The 16,004-nt window shown below is 38.4% G+C and overlaps 1 protein-coding gene and 1 non-coding gene across 2 annotated transcripts in view; both read right to left on the bottom strand.

Moving 5' to 3' along the window:
* POU6F2 (POU class 6 homeobox 2) overlaps positions 1–16,004 on the bottom strand; it is a 593,519-nt gene that overhangs the window by 459,844 nt on the left and 117,671 nt on the right. The window lies entirely within an intron of this gene.
* LOC126021410 (U6 spliceosomal RNA) lies at positions 11,200–11,306 on the bottom strand. Its single transcript, XR_007499927.1, has one exon. It is a non-coding gene; the product is annotated as a U6 spliceosomal RNA (small nuclear RNA).

Below are 16,004 nucleotides of genomic sequence, written 5' to 3' on the forward strand. Positions count from 1 at the left end.
CTTTCTTTCTTTCTTTCTTTCTTTCTTTCTTTCTTTCTTTCTTTCTTTCTTTCTTTCTTTCTTTCTTTCTTTCTTTCTTTCTTTCTTTCTTTCTTTCTTTCTTTCTTTCTTTCTTTCTTTCTTTCTTTCTTTCTTTCTTTCTTTCTTTCTTTCTTTCTTTCTTTCTTTCTTTTTTTTTTTTTTGGTTTTTGGACACACCCGGCAGCACCCAGGGGTTACTCCTGGCTCTATGCTCAGAAATCGCTCCTGGCAGGCTCGGGGGACCATATGGGATGCCAGGATTCGAACCACCAATGTTCTACATGCAAGGTAAACGCCTTACATCTTATCTCTCCGGCCCCCAAATAAATGACTTTAAAGATGTTTTGATGTGTTGTGTTTTGGGGGTCCATCCATGCAGTGCACAGAGTTTACTGCTAACTGTGCTCAGGGATTACTTCTAACAGTGCTCAGGATTGAAACTCGCTTACCCCTTGTACTGAGTCTTTTACTCCATTTGGAAGGGTTGAGAGAAAGAATTTGCCTTTATAAGTCCTAAGATCTTACTATGTTACTTGCAAAAAAAAAAAAAAAAAGTTCAGAGGATTGTTCCATAGCATTGTGTCCCTGAATTAAAGAGGAGTTTGGGTTTACATTTAGTGTCCACAGTTTGTGTTGTCTCATTTTCTAAAAGGAATCATTCTATTTCTGTTTGAAAGATCGTTGCTTAATTGATTTCACTAATATGTGTTTTCCTTCCTCTGCTCTCACTGCAGCCTTCTGTGCCGGACACTAATGATGCAGGTTGCTAGGGCGCTACTTCCTGGGAAAGCTCACTTGGTCCACATCTGCTCCTGCTGAGGTTTCCTCTCATTTTCTGCCGTGGGTCTGTACTTGGCAATGTTTAGCCCCAGCTGCTCCCTTCCCTCCCTCTCCTTTAATCCACTCTCCTTTAATATTCCAAGGATGACCCTTGACTGTCCTTTGAATGCCACTGCAATTCAAAAAGCTTCTGAGCTTTTAAGACTCTCAGAGATAACATAATTCCAAGAAAATGGGGGTGGGGAGAGAGAGTGAATGTGATTGGAAAGATTAGCTAAATCTTCTCATTCCTGAGGATTTGAACTCTCACAAACACATGCATCAGGAGGTGTTGGCATTTTTTAATGGGTTTCCCCACTCCATAAGCTAGCCTATTCATCTTTATTAAAATATTTTTGTTTGTAACCCAGAATATAAAGAGACTTAGCTAACTATTTTATTAAACCATGAGCATACAGTCCTCTGAGCATTGCCAGGAGTGAGCTCTGAACACAGAGCCTCGAATAAGCCTTGAGTTCTGCCAGGTGTGGCCCCAAATCTCCCTTATAAAAAAGAGAAAAACAAACAAACAAACCACAAACACTTGCTGTCATATAAAGCATCTTGAAGAAGCAGTAAAAAGGCATTAGTCTTTGAGTGGGGAAGGGGGCCAGGACCACAATCAGCAGAGCTTAGGACTCACTTCTGACTCTGTGCTTCAGGAATCATTCTAGAGGTATTGCTGGGAGGGGACCACATGTGGAACCAAATTGAATCAGGGTCAGCTACATCAGAGCAAGCACCTGCTCTTTGTCTCTGAACCATATTTAGCATTTTCTCTGAGCCAAACAAGTATGATTTCTTTCACAAAGGTAATATTATCTTATTCTTTTTTTCCCATTCTGTAAAGTACTGGTGTATGCTAAGCTCATAAAGCAGACTTTTACATATACAAATGTATTACCTTTCCCTTTTTGCAGCGGAGGGGGCCGGCATGCCCGGCAGCACTCAGGGGTTATTCTGGCTCTGTGCTCAGAAATAGCTCCTGGCAGGCTTGGGGGACCATAGGGGATGCCGTGGATCAAACTTGGGTCTACCCTGGGTCTGAGGAATGCAAAGCAAAAGCTCTACTACCACTGTACTATCATCACTCTAGCCTCAAGTACAACTCTTCCTATGAACCCTATTTTATGTTCTATTCATTTGGAGTTCCAGATATTAAATCTAGGACTCACATAGGCCAGGCAAGTGCTCTACCATTGAGCTTACATCCCTGGCCCCAGATTACTATTTTAATAATTTGCTCTATCAAATTTTATGTTGAGGGACTGAGCAATAGTGCAGCAGTAGGGTGTTTGCCTTGCATGCGGCTGACCCAGGATGGAACTGGATTAGATCCCTGGCATCCCATATTGTCCCCAAAGCTAGAAGCTATTTCTGAACTCATAGCCAGGAGTAACCCTTGAGCGTCACTGGGTGTGGCCCCCCACATAAAAATGTTAGGACGTTTTAAGTAGATTTTTTTAGATTTAATTCCTTGTTATTTTAGGGAACCAATCTGCAACTATTTTTAGATTCATACACTGAGATAATATATTAACATAAACACAGGACCTCTGGAAACCAAGCACCAAAATATCTGAGTTATTCATCTTTGTCACCAAGTATTCTTAAAGAATGGCTAATGAGGGGCCAGAGCCAAAGTACAGCGGTAGTGTGTTTGCCTTGCTCAAGGCTGAGCCAGGAAGGACCTTGGTCTGATATCCGGTCCCCCAGCCAGGAGTGATTTCTGTGCACATAGCCAAAAGTAACTCCTGAAAGTCACCGAGTGTGCCCCCCCCCCAAAAAAAAGAATGGCTAACGAGTCAGTAAAACAGTCATATAAAAGCACACAAAAACATGTGTCAGTGTATAAAAACAACTAGATCCTTTTGGTAGGTTTGGAAAACTCCACCTATCACCATTTCCACCTTTCTCTTACTACTTTGCTTAGGCAGTTGCTTTATATGGATAACATTTAATTCAGTGTCAGAAGAATTATCCCAAATATCACTCATGTAAATGAGACCTTCTTAATGATACTAAGCTATCAATAAGGCACAATCATCTATGCCTGGTATTTAATCTCTTCATACAATTCTGTTGTATACTACCCCACTGAGCATCAACAGAAACAAATGAAAAGCAGTGTGTGCTTGGGTCACCTATGTTCTCACTGTGCCAACTGCACGATGCATAACTACATTTTTCCATGCCCTGCAAAAGATGGGTGTTAATAAGGAGCCTCAATAACTTTCATCAGTCTGGAAGATTCGCCTTTGACCTTTCAATCTTTGGGGATCAAGCAAAATTCTAATCAAAGTTGCAGTTATTCATTTTGAAAAGTTAGCAAGTATTATCATCTTCTTGGATTAAGCACAAGTAGGAAAATTAATTTGAATTAACATCAAAATAAATGAGAAGGTTAATTGTCAAACTTTTACACTACATTCAAATTGCATTAGTCATAAAGAATTTTAAGTCTTTTATTTTTAGAAAATCCAGTGGATAACTGATTTGCTGTTGTATATGAGTTATTGGACATTTTTATATATTTTATATTTAATATATTTTGCGCCATTTATTCATGTATTCCACAAATGTGTATTGAGTGAGTAATTTAGGACAATGCTTTCACTTCTCAAGGAGTTGGAAACACATTGAACAAGACAGATCAGGCGCAGGCCATCTTTTAGAGCTGACAATAGTCAAATTATTAAGAAAATATGATGTAAAGAAGTGAAGAGTACTAGCCACGGAAATGAAATAGCATGAAGCCAGTGGGAAGTGTAGCAAAAGATGAAGAGGTAGATGATAGCAGGGACCTTTGGGCAGGGATCTTTGCGACCCATAGGAAAGAGAATGTGAACCTCAGAACCTGAGAAAAAGGTTTTGACTTGGAAAACTTTATGCTCCTAGTAAATGGGAGACTCAACCTGCTAAGTAAGGGGTCAGTCAGTGAGCTGGAAAAGAGGCTGACAGAGAAATGGCCTGGGAAAGATCTAGTAGAGATTCAAGGGCCATTATACAGACAGGAGATTTCATTTCAAACACAAGAGGAGATGCCACTTGAGAGGCTTAAGTGATAGATTCTTCAAAAGGCTGTATTAAGCGATAGAAAGAGTCAAGGGTAAAGATAAATAGATGCCTAGAGTTTAAGTACTTGTCAAAACAAAAGGCAGCTACTATGCAATTGACATAAAAATAACTATCAAATAAATGAGATTTAATGACTTTGGTGACATATTTACGGGTGAAACCATCAATACAATATAGATAATAAGATTATATCTCACCTATAGGACTGTTACCTACAGAACTCTTTAAGCATTAATGGTCCTCCCACAGCCAAGGCTGTTGCTTTAAATAATATTGAGGTCTCTCCCCCCAAAAGAGGACAAGGGGATGGGAATCAATTTCTCATTCTGGGAACTATCTGTGGATTCACAAACATCCAACAAACGATTTAATTGCACACCTTTACCACAAAGGCTATGTTGAAAGAACACCCATGTCTCTTAAGAGACAATTGGTCACTTATATTCTGGGCTTTTTGGACTAGTTCACATGTGAAAATAGTTCATATTTGTAAAGCCCCTTTATAAATATAAATGATTAATCACACATTAGTTAGGGATCTCTACTTCAGGAACCCTATTTTTTTGTTTAAAGAGTCTTTATTGAGGAACTGTTGTTTACAATAAATGCTATGAATAATAGTTTCATGCATACCACATTCCAATACCAATGCATTCCAATACCACATCTGACATCAATGTATCCAATTTTCTTCCTCAAGGTCCCCAATCTCACCTGTTCAAACTCTCACTCCCTTAAATTCAGTTCTGTGGACCAGCTCTTTAGTTTCATTAGTTTAGCCATTTAGTGGTCCCTTACTGTGTATTTTTAAATCCCCCATATGAGAGAGATCTGTACCTCTCCCTTTCCCTTTGATCAATATCACAAAGCACCAGCCTTTTAGGTCTAGCTATGTAGGAAAAAATTGCATGAATTTTTCTTTCTTAGAGCTGCATAGTATTCCATTGTGTATTAAGAGCATAAGCATGATTAACAAGAAGACTATTGTTTTGTTTCCATACCTTGGTTATTGCACTGAACACTGTAATGAACATAGACACACATATATTCTTTTTATTTTATTAAATTTTATTTTATTAATAATTATTTGTATTAAAATCTTTATGATTTTCAAAATATTGTGTTGTATCATCTGCAAACAGTGAGAGTTTGACTTCTTCCTTTTCTACCTGGATGCTCTTGATATCTTTTTTTTTAATTCTGAAAGAGAACCCACCATTTTATTTCCTTTAGTTTTTATTTCTTTTCTTTCTTTTTTTATTAAATATAATTTTTATTTTAATCATAGTGGCTTACATATCATTGACAATAATATTTTAGGTACATATTAACATAAAATCAGGGGAATACCCATCCCTGAATTGTCCTCCCTCCACCTCGTTCCCGTCCTTCTTCCCATAACTTCTTCCCTTACCCCCGGGGCTGCTAGAATAAGTGGTCCCCTTTGTGCCTAGCTTACTACTTAGTGGTCTTACACCTATTTGGTCTTGGTACCTCCCTTATTCCTCCCCCCCAATTGGGAGGCGGGACTAGATAGTTCAAGTTATGTGGTTTTGTTTGAAGAAGAGAAAAGTAATAACCTGGAGAAAAAAAGAAAAAAAGAATCAGATACTCTGGAAATGGGCGGAGTCCTTCTAGAGGCTTTCATCCTTGGTTTGAGAAACAAAGGGAAACATAAAGAACTGTCAAATAAAATATTTAGTGGGCATTCCAAAAAACACACAAACAAAACAAAACAAAAGGGTAAGCACCATATAAATGGTATTGAGATAAAAAAAAATGTGGCAGAGAACATAAGAAAATAAAATAAATAAATAAATAAATAAATATCAATGGAGACATCTACTTCAATAGCCAAACCACAACAATGAAATCAACAAAAAATAGATAAGTAAATAATAATAAAAAAATGTTTTGTGCTCTTTTTTTTTTCCCTCCTGCAGATGCACAGTAAATATTGGGGTCATTCAAAAAAGAATTTCCTTTGCCTAAGTCTGGGTTTCTCAACCCTTGAAGTATATTGTCATGGGATTAACTATAGACTCTTTTCAGGTTCATTTACTCTCCCCTTGGTGCTTTTGTGGTGTATGGAAGACTTCTGCTCCGTCCTGGGTGATAACATCAGATCTCTGTATCTAGAGGTCTTGGTATCTGCACAAGTCAAGGAGTTGAACTTATGATTATGTCTTTCTTTGTGGGTCTAGAAGTTCTGTTTCCTCAGTGTCATTTTATTTATTTATTATTTATTTATTTGGTTTTTGGGCCACACCTGGCGGTGCTCAGGGGTTACTCCTGGCTGTCTGCTCAGAAATAGCTCCTGGCAGGCACGGGGGACCATATGGGACACCGGGATTCGAACCAACCACCTTTGGTCCTGGACTGGCTGCTTGCAAGGCAAACGCCACTGTGCTATCTCTCCAGGCCCCTCTCAGTGTCATTTTAATCTGTTTTCTGTGGTTGGCGGTCCTGGTCTTTGCGCTGATCCTAAGATGGGCCTGGGATAGCATCTTCCGTTATGTTTCCAGAGGTCCCCTTCTGTTGCAATAGTCTCAGACAGACCTCTGGAACTAGGGATCATAGTTGTTATGCAGGTCGTAGCTCACACCCTAGACTAGGGCTTTTTTATTGGTCCCAGGATACATACAGTCTGGCCATGGTTCTGTCAGCCAGTCATCTGTAAATCGCGATCTTGGCATTTGGACAGACCAAAGGGTGACAAGTCTTTTGATTTTGTCTTATCGTTAGCTGGTGAGGTAGGATAACTTGCTCTTAGGTCAAGTTGTTCCCATTTTCCTCGTTGTCAGGGTATCATATTAGGGCTGGCATTTGTTGGTGTCTGAGCACTGTTAAGGATGTCCCAGTTGGGATTTGTTTCCTGTGGCTGTTGTGAAGAAGTGTGTTGTTTCTATGTCTGTGGTCCAGGGTTCAAGGCTGGACGGTTGGTGTCTAATCACCTGGGGTCTAAGTTGGGTCCACGTGACATATTTTCAAGGTGGGAGATACCCCTGTATTGTAAACAAGTATGAGTTCTTATCCCTAATAAATACGAGCTCGTTTTTATATGTAAGATTTCCCCCTTTTTTAGTGTGCCTTTGCAGGGAGAAATGGTGCTACATTATATTGCCGGTGCATTTGAGGGTGGAGAGAGAAGAAAACAAAAACAGATCACACACCCAAAAAAGATATACATATATCTCACATATATATATGACAAGAAAAAAGATTTTTAAGAAATGAAGTAAAAAATTAATTAAAGGAACAAGGTGATGCAAGAAAGTATCTTGCAATTGGGGAAAAGCAGGTAAAGAGGTAGTGTAATACAGGCCTTATATTCATGATGGTAGTATAGGTTTCTCCATTGTCTTTTGAGATTTTCTTGTGGTGTGTGGGTTCCCAGGTGCCTTTTCATCTCCCAACCTGACCTTCTTGATATTGGCAAAAGATTTGCGGTAGGGAGGACTTGGGAAGAGTTCATGCATTGGGGATACTTGTAGAGCTAAGTCCGGTTTCAAGTAACAGTCCACGTTAGGAAGGGTTGGTAAGGAGGACCACGCAGCATGAGTCAGCAGGAGAGTTGATTGCCTTTTCTTGTAAGGGGCGAGGTGTGGGTTTGACTGGTTGTCCCTTTGCTTGGGTGCTTGGGTACTGGTTCACTGGGGTAGGAGGTCATTCTTGATGCCTAACGGAATAGGAACTGAGAGTGAAGAGTTTTAATGTGGGGAATCTGGATGGGATTGTGGGGTGAAGGGATAGTCGAATTTTCAAAGGGGTGAAAGGGAAAAGTATATGGAAGGGGCAGGAAAGAAAAGAGAAAATAAATTATAAGAAAAGGAGAGAAAAAGAAAAAAAAGAAAAAGAAAAAAAACAGTAGTGAGAAGAGTAGAGAAAAGAGCGAGGGAATGCTAGTTTGTTTGAGTGTGTTCGATGAGTAGGGCCTGTGATATCTTTTTCTTGCCTGATTACTATGGAAAGAACATACTGTATTATGTTGATTAGAAGTGGTGAGAGGAGACAAACTTGTCTTATGCCAGAGATCTTAGCACAAGACTTAGTTTTCGGGGTTGGAGAGATAGCATGGAGGTAAGGCAACCTTCTTGCAAGCAGAAGGTTGGCGGTTTGAATCCCGGCACCCCATATGGTCCCCTGAGCCTCCCAGGAGCAATTTCTGAGCATCGAGCCAGGAGTGACCCCTGAGCACTGCTGCGTGTGACTCAAAAATCAAAAACAAAACAAAAAAAAAACTTAGCTTTTCCCCATTGAATATAATATTTTCCTTGGGCTTGTGGTAAATGGCCTTGACTATATCGAGCAAAGTTCCTTTCATTTGCAAACATTTGTATAGATTCTGTTGCCGTTGGCTTTGGATTTGGTGTTTAAGTCTGATCATGTTTTTATCAAGAATGGCTATAGGACCTTGTGAAATACTTTCTCTGTATCTATTGATATGTCATAGGTAGCATTTGATATTTATTTTTGTAAAATTATCTTACAATTAATAGTTAATTCTGCTACAAAATCATTTTTTTTGTTTTTGGGCCATACCCAGCGGTGCTCAGGGGTTACTCCTGGCTGTCTGCTCAGAAATAGCTCCTGGCAGGCATGGGGGACCATATGGGACACCGAGATTTGAACCAACCACCTTTGGTCCTGGATCTGCTGCTTGCAAGACAAACGCCGCTGTGCTATCTCTCCAGGCCCACAAAATCATTTTTAAATTAATATCTCTTCACCACTCACATCTTTTGTCCACATAAAAATAAGTTATTAAAGTATAGTGATTTATAAAGTATTCATAGCTGAGTTTAGACATAAAATGTTCTAGCATCCATCTCACCATCAGTGTCAACTTCCCTTTAGCGATGTTCCCAGGTTCTCTCCCATACCTCACTCCCACAACCTGTCATTTTAACAGGTAACGTTTTTTAAATTAAATAATTTTTATTTTGATCAAAGTAGATTACAAATCGTTCACAGTGATATTTTAGGTACATAGTGACATTGAATCGGGGCATTCCCATCACCAGTGTTGTACTCCCTCCACCGCTGTTCCCAGCATGCATCCTATATCCCTCTCCTTTGCCCTCTAGGCTGCTAGTATAAGTGGTTTCCTCTGTGTCTAGCTTGTTGTATATTGGGTATCGATTCTGTTGCCGTTGGCTTTGGATTTGGTGTTTAAGTCTGATCATTTTTTATTTCTACTCAATGTTCATACAACTGTTTGGTCTTGGTGCCCTCCATTATTTCCCCCTTCAATTTGTGAGGCAGAACAAGATGGTTCAAGTTATGTGGTTCTGTTTGGAGGGAAAAAAAAGAAAGGAAAAGGGGGGGGGCAAAAATCAAACAAGCAAAAAACAAGAGGAGTCCTTCTAGAGGCTATAAATATCAATTTAAGAGAAGAAAGAAAAAAAGGAAGAAAAACATAACAAGAATACAAAAAAAATCCGACAAAAAAAAAAACAAAAACAAAACAAAAAGCACCACAGCAATAAAGACAACAACCAAATAATAACCATGGTCCAGAAATAAAAACAAAACAAAGCACCAAAAAAGAAAAAAAAGCAACAACAACAATAATGAAAAAATTTTAATTTGTACTTTTTTTTTGCATAGGCACAGTAAATATTGGGGAGATTAGAAAGGGAATTCCCGTGGCCTGAGAGGTACAGGGTTTCTTAGCCTTTGAAGTATACTGTCATGGAAAAAAACTATAAGCTCCATACATGCTCTTTTACTCTTCCGTAGGTCCTTTTGTGATGTCTGGAAACTTTTCACTCAGTCATGGATGATAAATCAGGCCTCTGTAACTAGAGATCTTAGTATTTGCACAGGTCATACAATGGAGAATAGAATGAAGTCTTTCTTAAGTTTCTAGAAGCTTGGTTCCATCACTGTAGTTTTAATCAATCTTCTGTAGTTGGTGGTCTTGGTTTTTGCACCGATCGTAGTATGAAGTCTAGGATAGAGTCTTTCATCATGTTTCCAGAAGTTCTGCTCAGTTGCAGTTGTCTCAGCTAGACCTCTGGGATTAGAGATATTGGTTGTTGTACAGATCATAGGCCAAAGCCTAGAGTAGGGTCTTTTTTTTTTTTTTGGGTCACACCCAGTAATGCTCAGGAGTTACTCCTGGCTATGTGCTCAGAAGTTGCTCCTGGCTTGGGGGACCATATGGGACACCGGGGGATCGAACCACGGTCTGTCCAAGGCTAGCGCAGGCAAGGCAGGCACCTTACCTTTAGCGCCACCGCCCGGCCCCCGAGTAGGGTCTTTTTAATTGGTTCCAGGATAAGTTCTGCCCAGTCATGGTTGTCACAGTCAGTCTTCTGTAGATAGCGATCTTGGCTTTTGCACGTATCAAAGGATGATGTGTCTTCTGATTTCATCTTATCATTAGGTGGTGAGATCAGACAACCTGCTCTTAGTTGTTGCCATTTCTTCATTGTCAGGATGTCATATCAAAACTGGCACATGTTGGTGTCAGAGCAGTATTAAGAATGTCCCAGAAGGAGTTAACAGGCAACTTTTTAAGTTTGATCATTAAATTTTGGGTCTCATGATCTCAGTATTGCTGACTCTGTGGTTTGGATATTCAGCTCTATCATTGCTGACGTAATGGCAGCTGGACTTGGACATGTCCAAGTAATGTCCACTGTAATGACAGATGAACATGCCCCCCTGGACAAGCCCCCTTAAACATGCTCCCGTCAATGCCTGATATATAAAAGAAAAATTCGACCTTTGCGGGGGGTTCCCAGGATAGTAACCAGAGAACTGTCTGCCAGTTTGGGGGCGGCCAGAGATAAATCCGTGAGATGCTGTCTGCTTTGTATCTATCCGCCTTATCTTTTTCTCTTGAACCCAGGACTACCCCTGGGCACCTCTGGCTGCTCACTTTCCATCTATCTCTCACTCTCTAATTCCCCCCTCCTCGGGTTGCAGCAATAGGCCTCAGACTCCAGAAGGAATAAAAAATATACTCTCTCTCTCTCTCTCTCTCTCTCTCTCTCTCTCAATAGATGTTCCCTACAAATTAGCATCCTTGGGCCCCATGGACCCTTGCCAGCCTAACAGCATCCGGCCCTGGCAGCCTCAGTCCCCTGCATCCAAGCAGCAGCAGAGCATCAGGCAAACTTGCAGTTTACTGCAGTAAACTGCAGAATCCTGGCAACCTTGTAGATTACCATAGTAAATTTTACATATCAGTAAACTTCCAATGTTCTCAAATCCCCTTGATTCCTACAATCCTGTTACTTTGTTCCCCATATCCTTTACTTCCTTTTTTTTTAAAATATGGAACACTTCACGAATTTGCGTGTCATCCTTGCGCAGGGGCCATGCTAATCTTCTCTGTATCGTTTCAATTTTAGTATATGTGCTGCCAAAGCGAGCACCTTACTTCCTTTTTATATATTAAATTTTCATAAACAAAATTAAGTTTATAACCTGCTATTTTACTGTACTGTTTTATTATTTCTAAGAGAATTGAAGTAGAATTTAGGATTTTCATTTACAATAATTCATCTGCGAATGTGTTAGTTTCACTTCTTTATCTCCATTTTGGATCCCCTTTTTATGTTTTTCTTGTCTATTTATTGTGGTAAGGACTTTCAAAACTACCATATTTTCCAAAGTATAAGACTGGGCATATAAGATGACCCCCTACTTGTTCTGTTAAAATATAGGGTTAGGGCTATATTTGCCATTTAAGACTATCTCTCTTTTAATGCATACTGAATGGAAATTAAAAAACATAAGAGAAAAAGAGTAGACACCCAAAGGTTAACAGTATATATTTAATAAAGCTAGACTTTGGAGTGCCAACAATTATTTTACATCTATCATTTGTAGTGAGTGACTGTAATTATTTGTGATCTACACTGTGAGCAGGGAGAGGATGCTCCTCTCTGATGATGCACCTGATGCACCTGACTGGGGTGCTGTGATTAATAGGACAGCTAGAGGGAGAGAGAGTGCCTCCTCTGTGTCCCATAAAAGCTGAACAGAGGATTGAGCACCAAAAAGTCGCATACCAGAAATGACACCTGGCAGCTGGATGGGATGCAGTGCTTGGTAACTCTTCTCCTCTGTGTGCTCTGAAAGATGAATCAAAACAAGCAGAGGACTGAATGATGATGTCTGGCAGCTGGATGGTATGCTGTGGTAAGAGGGGGCCAGATCACTCGTCCTAGAAGCTGGAGTAAGTAAACATACAATCAAGATCATACTCAGTGGTAAAAAAAAAAAAAAGACCAAAAGCCTTTCTCCTGAGATCAGGCACATGAAAAGGATGTCCATTGTTAACACTCTTTTTCAATATTCTGTATTTTTTGGTATATAAGATGACGTTTTAACGCATGAAAAACTTTTTAAAGTTGGGGGTCATCTTATACGTCTGTATACACTATACTAAAACTTACTCCAGATGATCCCCAACTTTAAAAAGTTTTTCATGCATTAAAACGTCATCTTATATACCAAAAAATACAGAATATTGAAAAAGAGTGTTAACAACGGATATCCTTTTCATGTGCCTGATCTCAGGAAAAAGGCTTTTGGTCTATTTTTTTTTTTTACCACTGAGTATGATCTTGATTGTATGTTTACTATTAATGGTCATTATTTTGAGGTATGCTCCTTCTATTTTTAGAGGGCTTTTATCATGAAAGAATGTTGACTCATAAAAAACTTCTTTATGTCAATGGTATTATCAACATGATTTATATTTTTCTTTTTGCTGATATAGTGTACTTTATTAATTGATCTGCATCTATTGAACCATCCTTGCATTCCAAGACAAAGACCACTTGCTCATGATATATAAACTTTTTCTATATTTCCAAAATCAGTTTACTGGGATATTTTGGAGGGGAGAGTTTGGGTCACACCCAGCAATGCTCAGGGGTTATTCCTGTCTCCATGCTCAGAAATCGCCCCTGGAAGGCTTGGGGGACCATATGGAATTCCAGGATTTGAAGCACCGTCCATCCTGGATTGGCTGTGTGCAAGGCAAATGCTCTAGTGCTGTGCTATTTCTCTCACCCCTTACTGGAATTTTTTTGGGGATCTTAGCATAAATGTTCATTGGGAGTATTGGTGTTAAATTTTAATAGTGTCTCTATTTCTTTTAGATACTAGTGTAATATTGACTTCAAAGGAGCTCTTAAGAAAGATTTCTGTTTATTTGATGTTTTGGAAGAATTTGAATGGCACAAAAGCTAAATGTTCTTTAAAATTTTAGCAGAACTCTCTAAAAATTCACTTGAACTGGACTCTTGTTCTTCTAGAGATTTTTAATAACAATTACAATTTTTATGGAGATTGTTCTATTAGGAATTTTTTCAATATTGTGAATTTGTGTAATTCTAAGACTGTATCAATTTGTTTTAGATCTCAGTCTTGGTTATTCATAATACTTCATACAACTTTTTGTATTCCGAAGTTTCTGTTGTGATATCTCTCCTGCCATCTCAGATCCAATTTTGGCATTAATTTTTTTTTTTGGTGAGTCTAGTTAAGGATTTTCTCATCTTTATTTATTCTTTCAAAGAACGAACTCCCAGCTTAACCAACCCTTTGTCTTGTTTTCTCTATTAGTGAATTCCACTCAAACTTTATTATCTCCTGCTTTCTTCTTGCTTTGGGATTTATTTGTTGTTCCTTGTCTAGTTTCTCTAGCTGAAAGGTTAGTTCATTGATTTGAGTCCTTTCTTTCTTCCTGGTGTGCATGTAAATAGCTATAAGCTTTCCCCTTAATACTATTTTTGTTGTGCACCATAGATTCTAAATAACAATGTCTTGACATTTATTTGATCGGGATGTGCTCATTTTTAAGATATTTTTCATCGACTTACCATTGGGTTACAGTGGTACTAAATTTCACGAGTGAAACCATCTAGTCTTTCACTTACTTACTCGTTTCATATAGCATAGTCACATCAAGATTCATTATTTTTTTTCTTAATGGCTATAATTTTATATTTTTGTTATTTAAGTAATGGTTTGAATCTTGGCATTTCATTTGGTCTCCTGGACCTTCCAGGAGCAATTTATGAGCACAGAGCTAGGTGGAATCCCTGAGCACTGCCAGTATGACACAGTAACCAAAAAAAAAAATCAGAAGAGGAGAAACATTAAATTATGTCAGACATACTTCATAACCAGATAGTTGGTGGGACATCAGAGTTAGCTCACTGTTTGAACAGTCAAGATCAAGATGAAGGGAATGATTGGAGGCCTATACTGATATCTACCCAGAGGAACAAACCAACACCCAGTGTGAGTCTCCTATGATGAGTGTATGATGCTAAGAAAAATTAAAATAAATAATAAGAAAAAAGAAAGAATAAAAACTAAAAAACATTATCATTATCATTATCAGCCATTTTTATAGCTAAAAGCTTTTATTATATTGAAGAAATTAATCAAGTTCAAAAAATCACGTAGTTCATAGATCTATGTTATTATTATTTAAGAAACCTGATGGGTTTACACATAAAGTTAGTAAAGACTAGGCTCAAATGGCGATGGAGTGAGTAGGGTGTTTGCCTTGCATGGGACTGGCCCAGATCCAGCCTGAATTCAATACTCAACATCCCATATAGTTTCCCAAGCCTGCCAGGAACTATTTCTGAGTGCAGAATAGGAATAATCCCTAAGTACTGCTATGTGTGGCCCAAAACACCACCCCCCAAAAGACTAGGTTCAAATACTACTCATCACTAAGTGTAGATAAAGATATCAATAAAGAGAAAACATTTTTATATTAGAATCATAGTGTATGTGTGATGTTTCTCCAGTTACCTCTTTAAATTCACATGAAAGTAAATTGAATAGAAAAGCAAAAGCACAAGTTTTACATTTAACAAAACAGGAAATTTCTAAAATTTCAATGCAATGAATGCATAACAAGGCAAGAAAAGACTAAAAAAGTATAAACACTGCAGTCCTCAGAAACATTGTCAACACACCATCCTTCAAGAGGAAGGGCACAGTCAGAGGTCAGAACTAGCAACCATTACTTCTCAACAATGGAACTGGGAAGCAGAAACTGACAAAGAAATGAATCTTGTTTGAATCCTTTGAGGAAAGAAACTCACACAGATAAAACCAATATTTTCAGAAAGCATTCTGCTGGTAAGAAGGACTATTCAGTAACAGCAGCCTATGAGCTAAGGGGTAGTGCTTATGTCAGTTAATAGGAAAAGGGAACCTGTAAGACTTTCTACGCATAATCCTGCCACTACTTAGAGGACTCCAGATATTTGGTGGTGGTATACGTGAGACAACTTTGTACACAAAACCATAAACATAGACACTATTGAAAAATTACCTAAGTGACAATAAAATTCTGATTTGAGGAAGTCTTGCATTCCAAATGGAATATATTTTGTAAGGAAGAAATATTTAATCTATATGTGGTGTAAAAGTAAACAAAAACAGCATTAGCACTGGTGAAGGGGGTGTTCTGTTTATGACTGAAATCCAACTACAATCGTGCTTGTAATCCTGGTGCTTAAAATAAAAAATTATATTAAAAAAAACAGCATTGGGCAAAGAAAATTCTTCAGAAAACTCACATCATGGGACAGTTTAAAAAATGTGTATGCTGTTTATTTGCGTTGGAACATTGTATACCTGAAACGATTGCCAACTTTGTAAGCCATGATACACCAATTAAAACTAAAAATAAATTTAAAATGCATTCAAATAAATGGCTATGCAGAGCAGAATTTAGCACAGAAGACAAATCAGAAGAATAAGTACAAAAAAGGGGAAACATTTTTATTTCTGAGTCAAAGCAGTGACACATCCTTGGACTGCCATGGAACCCAGCCTCAATGAGCACTGCTTGGAAGTTCCCCTTTGCCAACTATTCACTAGTTCTTAATTATAGGTCATAATGACGAACATCTTTAACTGGCAGAGCAATCTCAATCACATTTTTTGTTTTATATTTTCACTTATTATGACAGAAACTTTTAAGTATGAATATCTTTAATGTTCAAACCAGCAGGATTTTTACCTGAAAATAAGATTCAAATTGTGTAGTCCAGTGACTTCCTGGAGTAAAATTATGAATTATCTATCTC

The sequence above is a fragment of the Suncus etruscus genome, chromosome 10 (genome assembly GCF_024139225.1).
Source record: "Suncus etruscus isolate mSunEtr1 chromosome 10, mSunEtr1.pri.cur, whole genome shotgun sequence".
Lineage (NCBI taxonomy): Eukaryota > Metazoa > Chordata > Mammalia > Eulipotyphla > Soricidae > Suncus > Suncus etruscus.